Source organism: Pyrgilauda ruficollis, unplaced genomic scaffold (assembly GCF_017590135.1).
Source record: "Pyrgilauda ruficollis isolate IOZ18807 unplaced genomic scaffold, ASM1759013v1 scaffold25, whole genome shotgun sequence".
Taxonomy (NCBI): domain Eukaryota; kingdom Metazoa; phylum Chordata; class Aves; order Passeriformes; family Passeridae; genus Pyrgilauda; species Pyrgilauda ruficollis.
This window is the reverse complement of record NW_024523822.1, coordinates 4,359,798-4,379,660: the sequence shown is the minus strand read 5'-3', so window position 1 is coordinate 4,379,660 and position 19,863 is coordinate 4,359,798. Positions and strand designations below refer to the sequence as shown.

At 36.8% G+C, this 19,863-nt stretch overlaps 1 protein-coding gene across 6 annotated transcripts in view; it reads right to left on the bottom strand.

The window, feature by feature from the left end:
* The window catches only part of PDE4D (phosphodiesterase 4D), a 306,758-nt gene that overhangs the window by 15,151 nt on the left and 271,744 nt on the right, over positions 1 to 19,863 (bottom strand). The window lies entirely within an intron of this gene.

The following is a 19,863-nucleotide window of genomic DNA, read 5'->3' as shown; positions in this document are numbered from 1 at the left end:
CATGCATCTGTCACTATTGAATTTTGCCTCCTATTGTGCCATCCTTTTATTTTATTGTTAGATTTCTCAGTCATCTTTTCTCTTAGCAAAATCATTTGTGCTGCTTTCAGAATCACCTTTTACCTTCTTCATGCAGTCATGACTATCCATTATATCAAGGAACAGCTACCCTTAGAGTATACACATGTAAACATTGCTCTGTGATGAAAACTGGTAATTTATAGTTTTTTCTTTTTCAAAGGAGATAAACCATTGTAGTAAATATTAACCATCCCATTTCCATTCCACTGAAATCATCAAAGCTATTTCTTCAAAGTAGCCTTGCATAGTGAAAGGTGTTATTTTCTTCACAATATCTTTGTAAGCCACCAATTACCATATTGCTCACAATGTGCCCAACAAAATTACCTTTAATAAAACATTCTAACCATTAGCCACTGCATTTTCCTGCCATCTTGACATATCATCAGCTCAGGAAGTTCCAGAGCTACAAAGACTGAATCCTACTTCAGTCACAAGCCAAAGGCTCAGCTTTGATCTCAGATATATATGTGCTAGGAAGTGCTCAACACATGTCTGAAAATTAGAACCATACTGCAAACACAGCCATGTGCAAACACATACCATGAGAACTACAGAGCTATGCATTCTAGACAAAACCAGTCTCAGCCTCTTCAGCAATGTCTAATGTTTGTCACCAATGTCAAATGTTGAAAAATCAAGCCAAGTTTACCAAGCAATAAAATGACTGGTCCAAAAATACCAAGACCTTTTTTTAAAAGTCTGTTTTTAAACACTTAACATACTTAAGTCATGCTTACACACTTTTTCTTCTGTTCCCACAAAAGGTGAAAAACTGTAATATATAAGACAAAATCTGAAGATGTCATGGAATAGCTTGTCTCTGGATGGCTTTCAGAGACTGCAGCTTCAAAGTAAATATTGAGTATAGGAATATTAATAAAATGTCAGGAGTTGACAAAACCACATTAGCTTCCAGGCATGCCATCAGTTTATCCATTACTACTTCAATATTCTCTCTTCCTTAATTTAATTAGCTAGTTCACTGGATCCTAACTTCAACAGATCCTCATCTGCCTGGTTGTTTCCTAGTAAACACTTCTACATAATGCTCAATTTGGTGTTGCTGTTTTTGCTGCAGAAAAGCACTAATTGTGTCATGTTCCACACTCTGGAAAAAAAGGCCATCTAGCTACCACATGGCATGTACTCTTCAGGATGTCTTCTTAAAAGTTTTCCAGTTTTGAAAGAGGAACAAATCACTATTTGCAGGTACCTGATACAGGAAATAGGAAGGACTTCCCCCCTCCTCCCCGCAAAATAGTAAATTTAACTGCAGGGAGAGGGTAGAGAGGTTTGTAATTGAATACTGGGAATCATCTTATGGAACTTATGGAGCACATACTCTCTAAGAATTTTCAGTTCAGTATTTGTTATATGAACATCCACAGCAAATGGAAGGTACGTAACATTCTTTTCTAGTGCTATGTTCCCCACTAGTGTGATGCAAACCCTCATCTTCCCACCTCCCATCACCCCACAAATCAGTAAAACATGAAAACTCAACCATCTGCAAGAGAACTGCAGAACAGTCTGTGTTACTGCTGAACAAGGGTGTAAAGTGAAACAAGTCCCTCAGCCTCTGCAAGGCCCTCCTGTTGAGAGCAAATTCAATTGGAGATGCCTTTGGCTTTGAAGAACTGTAGCTGCACGATTTCCTCATACTCTTTCACATGTTGCTGACGCCACAGGACCAAAACTTGAATTGACATGAAAACTTCTGGACTAAGCAGGAGTTCAGAGAACTGTTTTGATTTTTCTAATTATCTGACAAAGCCTTACAACCATCATTGCCATTGAATCAGATGAAGCTGAGGACCATATGCAGACAGCAGTTGCTGATGCAGAACAATAATGCTCTTTGAGAACATTAAAAAAATCAAATGAGAGAAAAACAGCTATCAAGATATTCAGGCATTTTTTTGTTTATACTCTGTTTCACTGTATCTGTACATTGCTCAGTCCCCTTACATTTCATAACTTGCCTTTTGAGGAAAAAAAATACTTTTTTTAAGAAAAAAAGCAATCAAAACAGCAAAACCAAATTTAACCCTATTATTTTTTCCCAGTTTTACCTACTTCTCAAAGATTTAATTTGGGCCCAAGTGCACCCATACGTAATAACTGTTTCAAAGATCCACATCTTACACAGCTCTGCAAAATTACTTTATAATGAAATTTTGCCTCTCACATGGCTCCCACAAGCTCTTATTGCCAACCAGAGAAAATGGTTACATCCATCAGCCAACACTGTTTTATTTATCCAACAAACACCCCTAAGTGCTTGAAACTTAGCTAGAATCCGCAATCTCATAATTTGGCCTCCTGGAAATAACACGTTGCATGTTATGTTCAAAACAAGTCAAAGAGGACATAAAATCACCTTGTTCCTAACAGCAGTAAATATTAAAGATGATATTTTGAATAGGAATTTTAAAAATCTGAATGCCATATACTTTCCAATTTCAAGAAAATAAATCATAAATATCAAAACTCTTGTTATTAATAAACATTTAAATCATACAATTTAATTATGATATTGTGAGCTCAGCATGGGGAGGAAGCAGGGGGTTTTGGCTGATCTATGCGTATATTGTATTTTTCTCAGAAAGAAAAATTTTCACACATCCCACTAGGCATTCTTAGGTTGGAAAAATGACACATACATCCCTCTGGAATACAACAGTCCTTGACTATATCCTTCGAAAATCACTCTGAAAATGAACTGGCAATGAAATGCCCATTAAGCCAATTATACAGTTCTTCACGGCCAACTACTGATGTCAGAGCAATGGAGCCATAAGCTCTTTACTAAAAAATATCCTGAAAATATTTCCTTAAGCAGAATATTTATAATTTCATTTTTCTAGATTTTAATATCTGCTGCAGTTAGGGGGATGGGTGGAATAAGAAGAAGCAGAGCCCTCAACACAAATACAAGCAGAGCATTCAAATGACATAAAAAATGTCACTAAAGTGAAAAGAGTAGATGTGTACCTTTTTCTCCCTTTATAAACCTAAGAAGTCTGCTGTAGCAAAAACTGTTATACATGAGAATAAAGTTACATACTTTAATGATAATGAACTGAGAACAATTTCCTAAATTAAGTTTCCAATAAGAGGTTTGTAGTTTAGGTCTTTCTGGGCTAAAGCCCAATGTGTGCACATCTCTGTATCTATATTACTGCTGTCAGCCTAGGATAAGCATACATGGAGGTGTTTTTTTTGAAAAATAAGATACTTTTCTGATGCCAGCAAAGACACATAGAAAAACACAGACAAACTTCTGGAGTAACCATGTTCCTAGATGGCAACCAGAGCATTGATACATTTTTTAGAAGAATTTGAACGTATGTTAGAAAGAATCACCAACTCCAAGATCCAAATAGAACTGATTTATGGCTATGAACAAGTTTGGACCACACGCTTTATATATATATATACGAGTTTTTGTTTACACTTCAGAAGATTTTACAAATTTTGTGTAAAGTTCTTGGCTCATTAACAAAGAGCTTAAGTAAAGAAGCAGTCAGCAGCCAGTTGTGTCGAGAGGAAGCACACAGAACCACTCTTGCTGTAGAGTCCCGGCAGTAGCAGGGTCCCTTCCATGCAGGCTTTCTGTTCCTGTAGGGAAACCTGCTGCATCCCGGGCACTGTAAAGAGGCTGCCTCCAACACAGCCTTTGGCACTGATACTGAAGGTGAAACATGGACCAAAAAGCCCAGTCCTGCCTGCCCTTCAGTTTGAGCATTCATCAAATTCCAAGTCCAGAGGAGGATGGAATGAAAATGCTCAAAAGTGACAGGGGACTCTCATAGCACTAGCTCCCAAACCCACAGGGCAAAGATCCCAGTTTCACATGTGGCTGCCTCTTTTCTAGGTAACATTTCTAAAAACTTAAATGAAATAGAATATATCCATGGAACATACTATTAATACTTGGAACATACAACTTACATGACTATGTTTTGTTTCTGAAATACCTACCAATGTTATTTTAAAAATATGCTTGTATCTCAAAATGGATAAACTATATTATATTACTAGATTTGAAAAGCTTCTATTCTACAATTCTAACAAGGAATTTTAAATAAGTCAGCCTTACAAATTAACGTAAGCCTTCTGTCTGTACTGCTAATCGATGCAAAACTATCTTTGATTTGGCAGCATTCTAGATACATAAACAGCATTCTTAATAGCTAAAGGTTTGTGTTGGAAGCCCATGGGCTTAATTAATATCAAGGCCAGGCACTGTTTTTTATAATAAGCTACAGAAAGGCAGATATCTCTAAGGCTGTCATTGTGATAGTGGTGCTCATTTTTTTCAGTAAAAGATACTCAACAAAAACCAGGGGTAAATATTCCCATTTTCCAAAATATAATTCACAGAAGATAAAGTACAGCCTGAAGCACACAGAAATATGTATATAATAAGGGGGAGAAACATATACAATGTTATATTACAAACAATGAAAATAAGATACATCTTATATCTTGTATTACAGACTGAGAATAAGATATTTCAATCTTCAGAATTTCATAAATTGTCTACATCATTGTTTTGAATGTCAGAAAAAACAGAACGTCTTTGCTTCTCCCTTTTTTTCTCTCAAAAAGCACAGTAAAATAAAATTGTGCTCAAGGACTACTTAGCTTCTAACTAAAATCATTGTCTGTAGACAGTATAGGACACCCTCTATATAAAGAACATTTTTTCCCCATGTGTACTCAATTGCACCATGGTCTGCTAGACTTCAATTAGAAAAAAAAATGGTCTATGAATTCTAAAGGCTAAACATTAAGAGTAAACTTTAATTTTTTTTTAATTGGTGATTGAATTTTTCTGATTTAGCAAGAGGAACATGACAACAGCTGCCTAGAAATGCAGGAAATACTTTCTAGTAAATTACAATAAATTACTTTTAGCTGAAATGCAAAGTAATTTCATCTTATTGGTTTGGCAAACAAGAAAGTAATCTACCTAGCTAGCATAATGGGATGAATTTCTTCACAGATGACTGATCAAAATCCTTGATTATATATTGTAACAACTCAGCATTAGCTGAAAATACTCATAATTGGATATAATCAGGCTTTGCACTCTATTTTAAAAGACACATATCTATTGTAAAAGTAGGTATTAATAAAAAAAAAAGTGTAAGAAATTCAATTGTGATAATATAATACTTGTGCTATTTTTAGTCATTTAATTCAACATATGCCTTATTTAGTTCAGGAGAAATCAGAATTTCTTTAAAGCAGAATGATTTGGTACACTTATTGTATGTCAAGCACAGGATTTTTTTTTTTTTTTTTACACACTCGGTAACAATTTTAAAAGTATACAAGCAGGAGCATTTTTCTTAAGCACAAACATATTTTTTTAGGAATAAACCAAAGATCAGATGTGGTTTTCTATTAAGTGGATTTCAGTTCTGTGTATTGACAGGCATACTGATTTAACTCCTTGATGCAAAACTTTTCCATAAAAGAGATAAAGCTTATTTAATTCTATTTTCTAGCAGTATTGCTATTTCAAGCTAGTTCACACTGCCCCATGTAACAATATAGATCAGAAGCAAAAGATGGCAATTTCCAGTGTTTTAATCAATAAGCTCACGGAGGTTACCAAAAATCCTGTTGAAGCACAGTGTTCATCATTTCATCTTTCTTCAGCTATTAAAATCACTCTGAGTCACGCATCCACCCATTATCCTTAGCTTCTTTACTCATGCACTCTTCTATTGTATAGTATCTCTGTTTGAGATATTTGGAGTTTTTTTAAAACATTTTAGTGGCTAGAAATACAGCTTTGTAGCAACCTTTTTCTGAAAGAACAGAAAACTGTTCTGAATTTCTTTGGCTTTAGACTTGGTATAATCATTCACTGAAGTAATATTATTTTTAAAGTCCCAGCACCATTTCTAAGACTGTACTGTGCAGTTCATTCTTCTTGCTGAACAAAGGCTTGTTGTCTGATTTTTCACTTCAAATTATTCATAATCATATCACCCACAAATTCTCACGCTATCCAGTGATCATTCAATCATGCATCATAAATCAAAGTTCTTAAAAGGTAAAACAAAATCCTACCTTTATGTAGCCCCAAGAAACTGAGAGTAAATAGTTTGCCTCAGGCATTTTTGATTTTTTCTATACTACCAGTCTAAGCTATCAGTTCTTTGCTATCTGACTCTGCAAAAGACTTCGAAGAATAAAGATTCTGTCTTCCCTCTCCTAATTCTTTTTGCTGGTCTTCAGGTTCTCAGGAGGCTGTGTGCTCAGGAGGCATACTGAAATGAAATCCAACCGTGTGGTCTTCCGATTGTATAAATGCCATTTGTGAAACTCCAGGCATTCAGAGGCAACATTGAAGACACATATTGTACGAGCTGAAGAAATTTCTGAAGAGCTAGGGATATGCATATTTCCTGAACACCAGGATTTAATGAATAATGTATGTCAAGATGCTCAGCTGCTCAAAGACTTGCTCTATCAACAGCTACCAAATAAGGACCTGAAGAGGAAGCCACAGACAGTGGCAGCAATCCCTCCCATAGAGCCACACTAGCAGCCAATAGTGTGTCACCCTAAAAGATATAAATCCGCAGGGTTGGTGTCATGATGTATGGTAATTTCCCATTGGCTGATTCTGAGGACTCTCCTGGGCATGGGATATTTCTTTTTTTCCTTTTTTTTTTTTTCTTCCCTGACAGCAAATGCCCTTTCTTAATGGCATCCCTGCCTGCAGCATTCACATGCCATTCAAAAATAATTGGGCTAAAGTCTCATCACTTCAACAGCATTTACCAGTTTTCCATGGACACACCATCCAAGCAGCCAAAATTAGTTTTGGGCATATGTCTGTCTGGACTGCCTAGTGGGTTTATTTTTTCATATGGAAGAAAAATAGATTTTGAGGTGTTTTTTAATGGGGAAGAAACCCAACATAAATAGATCTATCTCATTTCTTTAGTACTTTATGATGTACTTTAACAATGAAAATTTTTCAGCTTTTATGCCATCTACATTAAAAACTGATCTACCTCAGATTATTAGGCCAGGTCGCTAATGTTCTTTTATTTAAAGAGATGAACACAGTTTAAGCTAAAGCAAATCACGTGTCTTACAATTCCCAGTAAATGTTAAGCTTCCATGGAGATGTAAGAAGTGAGATAATAGGAGTCCTCAAATTCTCACTGTATTTATTCAACTTTTGCTCTTTCTGCCTCAGCAGATTATTATAATCAATTACAGCTATACATCATTGAAAAAAAAGAAGGGATTGATTGAAAGTGGAGTGTGTCAGTGAGCTGACTCAGGCATTAAATAAAAGATCCCACCATCTGCCACTCAGAGACCAAAACTTGAAAGGAGGAATACATTATGCCCACGGCAGGGGGGTTGGAACTAGATGATCTTTAAAGTCCCTTCCAACCCAAGCCATTCTGTGGTACTCTGATTATCCTGCTCCACTCTGTGCAAGGCACTACTGCAGCATATTTCTGAGTCTTTGTTGTGTCAAAAGAAAGGGAGAGTGACAATGGGCAAAAGCCTAAGGACAAGCTGAATGAGGTGAAGCGTTCAGCCTAATCTCACACTGCTGATTCACTGGAAGATGATGACTGAGAATGGTCATAAGAGAGGTTTTGGCTGAAGTAGTCAGCAACACTAAGTGCTTCAAAAAGAATTGAACCAGTAAAGATCAATAGGGCACAATATGATATCAACAAATCTCTTCCTTACAGCAGAGAAACCTAGAGCAGTATGACAACTGGATACAATCAACAGATCATCAGCACTTAAAGTATTTTCATGTGGAATGCTGTTTTCCTTAAAGTAGATAATATAAAACATTTCTGACACATTTTAATATTCACAGTTATATTTGGTCTGAATCTATGAAGCTAGATGTATATAAAACAATTAAGTTTTGAAACAGACCTGGTGTTACTAGACACTCAGCAAGACATTAAAGAAGTCAAAAGGAACTTGTAGAAAATATTTATCTTGATTCTTCCAGCTCAACTTCATAATGCTGAATATAAAGCTTCTCTACATCTGTGTTTCTTTGTCTTCTTATTATCCACAAGAGAGCACTGCTGCCATCTACCCAGCATCAACACAGAGCTGGAAAAATGACACTTTTCTTCAGGAGGCAATTTCAATGACTTAGAAAATGGTAAAATAACTTTTGGCTACTTTAGGAACGAAGCATGTGGGTAAGAAATTTTGGTTGCAATAGGTTGTATGAGAAGACATGAGAAAGTCAAGTTTTTAATATTTTTTCTTACTTTGCTACTAAAGGCTGCTTCCTCATTAAATATTAACAACTCTTCCAAAAGAACTGTTCCAAAAAGAACTTGATTCAGATAAGAAATATTTTAAATAGCTGGTATGTAATTTACACCAGCTGTTAAGTATGTATTAAAAAACCAACAATTTTTTTTTCTTCCTATTAATGTATGAGACAAAGATACATCTATAAGAATTACTGGGTTACAGTTGGTAGACTTATTGAAGAATGGTGTCTATCAAGTTATTAGCTATGTCATTTTGACATAAAAACAGGAAAAAACATTTGCCTCCAATGTAAATATACATTACATCAATTCACTCTAGCTCCGTATTAACTATACTGATAATAGGCAATTACACCTGATACACACTGCTTATTACTGACTTGTATTACTTTTTCAATATTCATAGTCTCAGCCTCATAAAATTAATGATTGCTGTAATAGACTTTAATTGTATGACTTCACTGATTTAGAAATGCCTCCTGACTTTGGCAACATGATCTGAGATGTGGAGAGTCAGGGAATTCACACCAGCTCTGATTTACAAGAATGGTTTTGGCTGGTTTACCTCCTGAATTCCCAGGTTACAATCCTTGAACAACTAGCTTTAGAGGAGGTTATGGTGGCATGGGTGGACTCACAGATGAGTGCATGGCAAATAGCTGCCACTAAATAAATACCTAGAGGAATTCAAGATAAGAAAAATAAAATTTAGAGATTCTTGTTTTTTATACAAATATACATCCATGAAGATAAAACTTGGTGGAGGAAGGACATAATGACATTTTCTACAATAGTTCAAATCAATCAAAGTATATGGAAATGGAAAAGGTGTAATTCAAAATTATAGTAAGTAAATAATAAAATAATTCAGAAAAAAAAGTTTTTAATGAGCACTGTTACGTGTTTTGAAAGAATCAAGACAATGAGCTTGAAAGACTCATAGATTATGAAGTCCCTTAACACACTTAGCAAATGTTAGCTATTATTTAATCAATGATTCTGGACAACTTCCTCCAAAGAAGTCATAAAAAGAGGTTGCAGGGATCCCAGAAGCTGCAATGTTCAGTTTCAGCATACTTTTAAAGACTTTTAAAATGTTAATTTGTGCTAATTAAAATTCACAAGCAGAATGGATAGGTACGTACAGACCACTTCATGAAACCTCAGTCCAGGGTATAATGGCAGAAAAGCTGATATGCATATATTCCATGTTTTTGCTCGACAAGGAAGTGAGATATAAAAGCATAATTAATATCATTCAGTATCATGTATGTGTTTGAACATGTAATATTCTTGTACTGCCAAAGAGCATTTGATTTATAACTAAAATATTCTGCACCATTCCCAATGTTGAGAGAAGACACATTGAGTGGGCTAAGATTATAAACTCATTCCTAATGGTCATAAACAGGCTGTCTTCATCTAATGGGACTGTTTTAAGTAAGGTATGAAAATTTCCTGAGAACAGAAACAATTGGGAGGAGGAGTGGTTCATGAGATAAACTGTGAGGATATGAAAGTCACCACCAGCAGCCTTGTTTGTTTAGAATATTGAATCATTCATGTAAACTACACCTCAGGGAAAACTACACAGAGTTCAGGGAATTTAATGTCTGCAAGGACACCATCAATAAGGAAGACAGTTCACAACTAGGTAAACTACACTGAAAAAAGCAGGAACCCTGAAGAGTATGTAAAGTCACAAAAGGGCATTTCATAGTGATAGTCACCCCCAAAAAATCTGTGTCTTCTGTGACTCTAAATAAAAAGAGAGGCTCTAAGCCTCTTATTCTGGCAACACACAAAATGGAACAATGCACACAGCTTTAGTGGATCTTTTCCTAATTTCCATTATGTACACTGTGTAGGAAAAAAACCTTGCAAATATTATTAATGTGGCAGAGAAAATCTTCTGTAATAAAGAAAAAACCTCAGTCTATTTAACTTATAACACCACAGCTACTGTGGAGAATCATGAAACTAAGAAAACACAGCACACCAGACCTGAGTCTCTAGTACCAAATAAACAAGAAGAAGCAACAGAAGGCAGTTGAAACTGCTTCAAACCAACTGGGCTGAAACCAACACAAACTACAAGATGACATAGGGAAGGTCAGTGGTACCCTGGGTGTACTAGGAAGAACATTGCCAGCAGGTCACAGAGGGTGATCCTGCCTCTCTACTCAGCCCCTCACCTGGAGTGCTGTGCCCAGTTCTGAGCTCCTCAGGACAAAAAAGACATGGGACTCCTGGAACAAGTCTGGAAGATGGAAGCAAAGATGATTTGGGGGCTGGAGCATCTCTTTTCCAATGAAAGGATGAGGGAGCTGGGCATGTTCAGCTTCAAGAAGAAAAGACTGAGAGGGAACCTCATCAGTGTATACAATATCTGAAGAGAGGATGTCAAAAGGATGGAGCAGGCTCCTCTCAGTGGTGCCAAGCAATAGTACAAGAGACAATGGGCAGAAACTGATGCACAGAAAGTTCCTGCTGAACATGAGGGAGAACCTTACTATGTCAGTGACTGCACTGGAACAGACTGCCAGAGAGGTTGTGTAGTCTCCCTCACTGGACATATTCAAGCACCATCTAGACTCACTCCCATGCAATATGCTCCACGATTGTTCTGCTTGAGCAAGAAGTGGGACTAGATGACCGAATGAGGTCACTTTCAACCTTACTCTCTGATTCTGTCATTGCACTACTACTAAAAGTTGCAGTACTTTCATGAACTGTTGTCACATGGGAGACTTACCACCTTGGTCTTTCCTACTACAGATAAGTGATGGGTAATACAAAAATGTACTTAGCTTTGAGAGAAGAACAGTACTCTCAAATGCAACCCCTTGGATTGACTATGAAATTGCACTAAGAACATTTTGAGAGATGTCTGAGCATCAATTCTGAATACAAGTGTGCTGGATGTAGTACATCTTGTCTAGTAAGCAGCAAAAAGTAAACCAGAGAAGTAGACATCTAAGCATATCACCAGTTTTAGTTTTCAAGGTTGTATGCATTACAAACAAGAAAAGATAGCCTGAACAAATCTCATAAGCCAAATGAAGAGCTTTTGAAAACATAAAAAAACAAGGCCCATGGCAGGTCGTTAGAACTAGATAATCTTTAAGGTCCCTTCCAACCCAAACTTTTCTATGATGCTATGATTTTTAGACTGACCTTCACACATCAGAGAACAGCAATAATCACCCATGTCAAATCCGGCTCCTACTCATCACAAACACAGCACTGTTTTCACAGCATTAGCCAGCTCCATCTGTGAGTTGTGCCGGTATGTACACAACCAAAGCTTCCCACAAACTGGAGAGTCTACTCAGAGCTGGAAGACCACAGCAGAAAAGAATGGTCATTTCATCCAGCAAGCAAGAGCATATGGATGGACTCAGCCAAAACCCAGAGCCGGACTAGAGGAAGCAGCAGAACAGCTAGGGACAAGAGAACTATGCTGAATCAACCAGTCTCACCAAAACTCTCTGGGTTCCACACAAGAATCCAGGATAGGAGAGAAACTGTAAGATTTGAGTAAAAAGTCCCAAACAAAAATTAGTAATTTTACAAATATGAGAAGCTGTTTCATCTGTGGCAACCAGCTGCCACACATTAAGTGAGCTGTGGGGACAGAGACAAAGCTGGGTCTCATGCTGATACCAAAAAGAGATGAACTTCACTGGTGGCTGAGAACTGATGACCATGAGTGGAAGATATCTCCAGTTCTTTTGAAGGAAGTTTTAAGTGTGCTAACTGCAGCATAATTATACTGCTTTAAAAAGGTTTTCTTGGAAGCCTTTGGCCTGTCAGAATTACATTTGTTAAAAATTATGGACTAGCCAATGGAGTATAATTTTTCAGGTATTTTTATTTGGAATATATAATTCTTATGCATAAAATATGAGAATTTTATGTTGCTAAACAAACTGAGATGACGATGTTCCTTTGAACTATTTTAGGGGAAATATGTAGTAAAACCCAGGAGCTAAAGTGTTCAATAAAGAGTAAGGCTCCCTTATTATTTTAAATTTAACAAAGAAAAAAAAAAAAAAAGAAAAAAAAGAAAAAAATTAATACATTCTGATAAGATAAGTAATTCAGTGTTTGTATTTACTGCCCTCTAGTGATAATAAAAGCATTAGCTATGAATATGTAGGAACATAAAGCTTTTTTCAGATTATAAATGTCACAATGCGGTTCACTGATTTTCAACCATACCAGATGAGAGTCTTTACAGGTATTCTCTACAGCTGCAGCATTTTCAATAGACACTCATGAGCAATTGCACAGGCAACAGAAACAACACCTATTTCAACTCTTATGTTGATGATCACTGTCAAACCTTTAAGACACAATATATACTAATAATTCTCTTGAAAGTTTTCCACATAACGATAGAGTACATATATATGTAATAGTCTCTAAAAAACACCCCACGCTATATGGAGTTTAATTTCCACAAATATTAATCCTTTACAATATTCTGCTATGTATTTATTTTCCCCAGAATATGATCCTATCAAAACTATGTAAATTACAGAGAAGCTACTGTTAAAAGCTAATTTAGATCAGAGAAAGTTTGACCAGGGTACGACAACAGCTGCAGTTATGACAGCAGGTTTGAGGAGACAGAAAGCAGTAACAAATAGTTCAGGTGGTTATTGCTCTGACAGAATATTGGCAACTGACATATCAATGACCCTAAAAATGCAGAATTGTATGAAAATCTTACTTCTATTTTTCTATGTAGATGCACCCTGCAAGTAAATAAGCACCCTGTAAGTATTTACCATAGCATAGCCATGAAAGAAGTTTACACCCACATTACGCATTTTTGCAGATAGTTATATCTAGGAGAAGAGCAAAGAGGTGTAATACTTAAATCAGAGAGCTGCAGTGGCACACTTATCCTAAGACTGATACAGCTATATCAGTACAAACTAAGCTTTACAGGGATTCCTATTTCATACATATGTTCTTACATAGCTTGTAGGTTTGCTATGTAAGAACAAGCCTCAGTTTTTTACAGGTATTGCTGGATTAATCTTACTTCTCCTGTAACATGGCATTCTTATTTTAATGATGTGTTCCTACTGCAGACCTCGCCAAAGTCAAGCTTCAACAGTTCATCAGAAATACTGCTGAACGATTGTAATTTCATGCTAAAAGAAATGAGTTTTTCATCCATCTTTGTACAGCTGTGAAAAAAAAATATTCCACAGACAAAACCAGAGATTTGTGGAAAATGAAGTGATTACTAACACTGCCACAAGCTCAATACAGCTTTGATAAACATGCCTTAGCAAATGCCCACAAATCACACACTGCAGATACGAACATTTTTGAAAGCAAACTGCAAGTTGTTTTATGCAATTTTGTTGGTTCACACTCCAGTTCTTATTAAACCATGGCTGTTGTATTTCATATTAAGGTGCATGTGATGGCATCATTGTTCTTTCAAGGAAGAAATGATAATACTTATTTCAATGTGTCCTTCATACCTTTCTTTTGATTATTTATTTAGATGCTAGAAATATGCTCCACACCTATTCACAAAATAATGAATATCTATTCATCTGAAACAAGAGAAACAACTAGTCTCATCCATTACACCCTTGTCTCATGCATATAGGGAAACGAAACAAAATTTCATGCTTGTTTTTCTGTGTAAGTGAGCATTTCACCTGAATGCCTCTAGGTCAAATTAAGCAAACAATCACAAAACCCAAGTGGTTTCCAGTCCCACATTCAAGCATACTGTGAAGTTGGGTTTATGGCTCCACGTGAGGGAGATGGAGACATGATAACATAACCAGGCTAAAGGCAGCTCTGTAGTTTCCTGAATAGCATGCTTATTACCTCTGTGATTTAAATCTTTCTCACAAGAAGTCTCAGTATTTGCATGAGGCAGCTTGTGGTATGTTTCCTTACTCCTTGCCTGTAGATACCAGCGATTTGCCTCTCATGCTACACACAGAAACTGAGTGCCTTTAGGGTCTCTGCTTCTGGCACGGTGGTGACAGAGCACGCTGGGTGCTGCTGCATTCCGATCACACGCACCAGCTCTGCTGCACTGCTTGGTGCTCAGTTCATCAGCCATGGATGAGCTCACACACAGCCAGGGCTCAGACCAGGCCGTGCTAGGAGATGTTGGCCAAGTGCTGATAAGAGCAAGCCACGCACCCAGGCCTGACGGCGAACAGTCCTCACTGTCCCAAGTCACCATGTCCCCTTTTGAGGCTCTTCCACAAATGCAGACTGGCATCACTCCATCCCAAGAGCGTTTTGCTCCTTCCTACTCCACAGTGTAGGTTGTTGTGAGACAGAGTTATTGACCCACAACCATTCTTGTGCGACAAGGCCCAAACTTCCCCAGCTCAGAGTCCACACACCCTCCCAAATACAGCCATTTTTGCACCAGGTTTTAGCTAAGAGAGCTACAACTCATACAACCCCTACATCTATTAGTCTCCAACACAGTTATCACAACAGTAGAAATTTTGTAGGAGTCCTCTCACCTTGCACGAATTGCTCTTCTTTTTGTGAAACTAATTTAACACCAAAGCAAGCACCACAAGTATATCAAGTCACACATTTGAGTATAAACACACACATTTCTCATTAACATTGTAGAAATGGATTTTAGGTGAGAGGCACCTGTTTAGTCATCCTCCAGGGGTAGTTTTTCAATATTTTTATATTATTCACAACAGACTGTTCAAATGTAGAAAATGCTTTTATGCTAATTTTTCTACAAGAATTAGTGCTGCTCCTGAGAAACCTCAGTTTGACAATAAATCCATATTTCCAAGTAAACAGTTTGATAGTTAAATCAATATTTTCTTTTAAAATACTCCAATGTGGCTTGTATTTAGCAGTTTCCACTATGTACTGTAACACCATACAGTAATCCCCTTTTGCCAACACTGCTTTTATGCACGGTTTATAATCAGTTAATATTTAATACTTAACAATCATTAAAAGTACATTCATAACAAACTAATATACTTTAGCTTTTATAATTTAGTTCACTTATGAACTTATATAGCACAGAAAAGCCTTAAAGAAAACTTCATTTAAAATTAAAAACCTCTGTTTAACCAATGATAACTCATAAAAGATCACTTCTTTTCTGAACACTAAACTAATGAATCTCATCATTCATACAAAATTTGAAGTGAAAAGTAGATCAAAAACATGAAAGTAACATCACATACTGAAAACTGATTAGGCTCCACTAACTGAAATACATCAATAGATTGAGCTATATTTTCTGATAGACTTGCAAGTATGGATATCCATATCCCATATGGACACAAAATGCACAGACATTATTCAAGTAAAAGAATTGTCTATTAGTCTTTCATTATTATTGGGTATTATTGGGAATCAATGCATTTTTCATACTTCAGTCCTCTTAGATAGATACTCTTATGTCTCTATGTCTAAAAAACATCCCTAATTTGAAAAACATCTTAAAATCACACAAAACCAATAAGGGCTAAATAGGTATGGCACCATCATCTTTGATGATCATCATCTTTAGCTCACATTTTCATTTGTTAAAAAAAAAAAAAAAAACACAACCTGGGAAACTTTGTCAACTTTGTCTGCTTTTGTGCCCATTTACATACAATATTTGGAGCAGCTAAAAAAGCTCGGAGCAGCACACGAAACACCAGAAAGACCTCGGCAGATGCAGAAAGACATCAGCCTATCCAATTATATAGGCACACATGCAGAAGCCCACTTTTGCCCTGACAAGGATAGAAATATTAAAAATGCTCACAGTCTGCATCTAAATAAGCTTTCTCCAGTCTTCCAAAGAAGCTCCTGTGTAACAGCTGATTCTATCAGCTCTTTATCAAAGTGACAACAATGACAAATAAAACCAGCTTTGGGCTCCATTCCCAGCCTGACGAAACAAATGTAAAGACTCTCACTAGCTCCAGCTAGTTGAATTCACACAAAGTGTTCAAATGTCCCAGACAACAAGAGTGATGCCCTCGTAGATCAGTCCTGCTCACTCCTGTCCAATGCCATCTTATGTTTAATCTCCAAACCAGAGGAAAAAACCTGAAACTGTGTAATAAATGCAGTTCATCCATGCAGGACTGTAAAGTTAGGCAGGAGTTTATGTCTCATCAAAGGCAAATTCCATTCAAAATGAGATGCAATATTTGATAACTTCAGTGAATATTTAAGTTAATTGTCATACTTACTTCACAAGATTGATAAGCCTATATTGTTAATTACTTCTTAATCTACTGCTACACATGTAAAAATCATAATCCTGGCTTTTAAAAACAAAACGTTTCTCATTTTTAGACTATTTTATCTGTGCATCAGATGGTGAGAATTCCCAATATTACCCAGTCAAGTGTAAGCACAACACATACTCTTCATGACTAAAATGAGGATTTGCCTTAGCTATTGTCTAGTGCACCACTATATTAGTCACCTCATATTAAAATAGTAGCATAAGTTCCTAATACCAGTTAAAGTCCCAAGTCCTGAATTTTCTGAGAGAAAAAGGACTACGAAGCAAAGCAGTGTGATTTGTCCACGTCTGAAAACAGACTTCTCAAAGACCCCTGGTAGTCTGGTAGAAGAAGTGCAAGTCAAAATGGATCTTATCCCTTCCAGTGCTGTACCTATGAGTCCATCAGCAACAATCAGCAGACACAGTACAGGTCAGTGTGACTCTCACTATTCAAAAAAATTATGTGCAACACCCAAAGGTGAGATGTCACTGCTGGGCAGGATGTGGGAGTGAAAAGAGATGATGAAGAACACAAAGATTTGTATAAAGCATGCTATTTCACAATAGTCAAGACACGGTAGAAAGAAACAAAGAAAGAAAACAAAAAAAAACCCAACGCTGTATAACTCTTCCCTGATGAGTAATTAAGGCACTGTTTCCTACTTAGCCATACTACTGAAATTACAGGTTGTAATAAGATTTAACACTCAACATCTGTCCTTTCATTCTGCCTCTGATCAGTAAGGCAGCTTTAGTTTTCTACAAGTGGGACATTTTTCAAGCTCTGATAGCAATTTCAAGAACAAACCAAAACTGCCTACATACATCAGCATGCTTTTATTTACACCACATCTATACAATCTAAAAGACACATGAGCACAGGAATAGTATCTAGCTGAAAAGACAAAACAACACAACATAGTTATCAAACTATTTTTCTTCCTGCAGATTTATTTTATCCCAACAGCACAGTTTTATTTTGTATTATCATTCCTATAACCTATCTATTTTTCACAGGCCTGGGAAAAAAGATCAAATTACAGATGTATACTCCTGACCACAAAAAAAAAAAAAAAATTGTTTTAGCTTCCAAATGCCAAGATTTGTTTTTGCACAAGTTTTTAGAGCACTTTATCATCTTGTATTTAAAACTTAGCTGCTGCATTTTTAAAATAGATGTATGTACAGAAAGCTGTGCTAGAAATGCCAAGCTCTGACTACATATCAAAAACTTCTTCATCCTGAAACCTTTTCAGCAACAACTAAAAAGAGCTGCAGAAAATCCCAGATAGAAAATGCACATCAGTTTTTAAGAAAAAAGGCGGGGGCGGGGGGAGTGCGGGGAGGGAAGCTACCAAATTTCAAAATGCAATCTTACCTGGGTCCAATATTCAGGCACGCAAAACTTTGGCCATACTTCAGAGTACAAGAAAAATACAGTCATTTTACTGAGAAATCTGGGTGTTGGCCTTTAAAGTTTAATGTAGCCAAACAGATATTCAATGATTTGTCAAAAAATTTATCACATTAACACCTCTAGGACTAAACATGCTTATAAGTTCTCCACCTAAAACTTCCATTGCAAGCAAAAAAAAGAAAAAAAAAAAAAAATAAAATTTAAAGGAATTCTTACAGATTTAATTTCTTTTTTTTTGTTTGTTTGTGTTTTTTAAGCTGTTTTCCTGCATCAGTGTATAACAGAAAGACACTGACATGTACACACAGAATAGTTTTGTAAAAGCATCAAGGATATTTTCTGGCTACATTTACTAGAAAATGGCACCCCCATCTCTGCTTGTTGCTTTGGCCACGGCATAGGTCAGGCTTGCACTTTTCCCCCCGGACCTGCTTGTTTAGGACAGGCCCAGGCGCTTCCTATGGTGGTGCCTGGAGCAGCAGGGCGAACATTCACAGCAGCAGCAGCAGCAGCAGCAGGAGCCGGCACCCTCTGCCGAGGAGATCAGCAAGCAGCAGAGGGCAGAAATGCAGAGGAATCGGAGCACTCTCCCTGCAACACCAAACACAAGTTCTGCTTCGACATGCCTTACATCTTATGCTAAAAATGCATCTGGATTAGGCTGCAGAAGTACTTTTAAGCTTCAGTTCTCTGTGGCAGCAGAAGCTGAACAGGGGCTAAAGCTATGAGGGAAAAAACAACGATAACTACTGGTTTAGAAAGCAAAATAAACACTGCATTTCGCAAGGTCTCAAGTATCTGTTGCTCCCCCTTGTTCTGAGATGCTGCTATTGAATCTCAAAGAAGTGAGCAGTTTAATTCAAATAACAAGAGCTCAGTAAAGAAACATCCTTACAAACATGTTCATAATTAACATTCAAATATAATTATTTTATTCATTCATTTCAGCTACCACACTGAAAACATTGTTTCATGTGTAGTCGTAGAGGAAGTCCCTTTGTGCATGGAGAAAGCACAGCCAAAACCAACATCTTGAAGACTCTCATACTATCCACGCATCATTTTTAAGGTATCAGGGTGTCCCCACTGTACAGGAGGTAACAAATTCCCCAATGCCACTATTGTGGCCACAAAACTTACCAACAGTAGCCAAGAACCACACTCGTGCTGACATACTCAACAACATCAACCACATGTAAAGCCAGCAGTAGCACACCTGCATAACCATTTGCAGAAGCAAAGAGCAATTTTTTTTTTTTTAAAGTTATCAAATCATTAAAAATACAAATTCTAATGTTCCTTGTATTTGTCATTACTTATCACGGGTGCCAATATAGTTTGGCAAACACATCAACTACTCAAAATATTATTACATGTGTAAAAAAAGTCTGTTTTCTAGTCTGCCTTGACAATTTTTCGTTAAAACATACTTGAAGATGCTCAGGTCCACAGTGTCTATCCAGCAGCCTGCTTTTTATTTGTTTTTGTTCCATAGACTGTTTTCTACTCTATTAGTGAAAGAGCACTGTCCTGCTATTTCTTTTTTCTTACTCTAAGCTATACTGTGCCTTCTCCTCATTAGAGTTGGGCTACTTTTTCCATGTACCAGGGATGAAGTTTGTAGAAATACTGCTAAATAGCATAAACTAAATGAAACGTAGGATGTTTACCCTTCCTTTGTTCTGATCAACTCTGAAAATAATCAACTGCTTCCTTGTGTCAGCAAGTACACGTGAATCACATCCTCACTTATTAAAAATTGTTCTTCATTTCTATGACCCTTTTAAGCACCA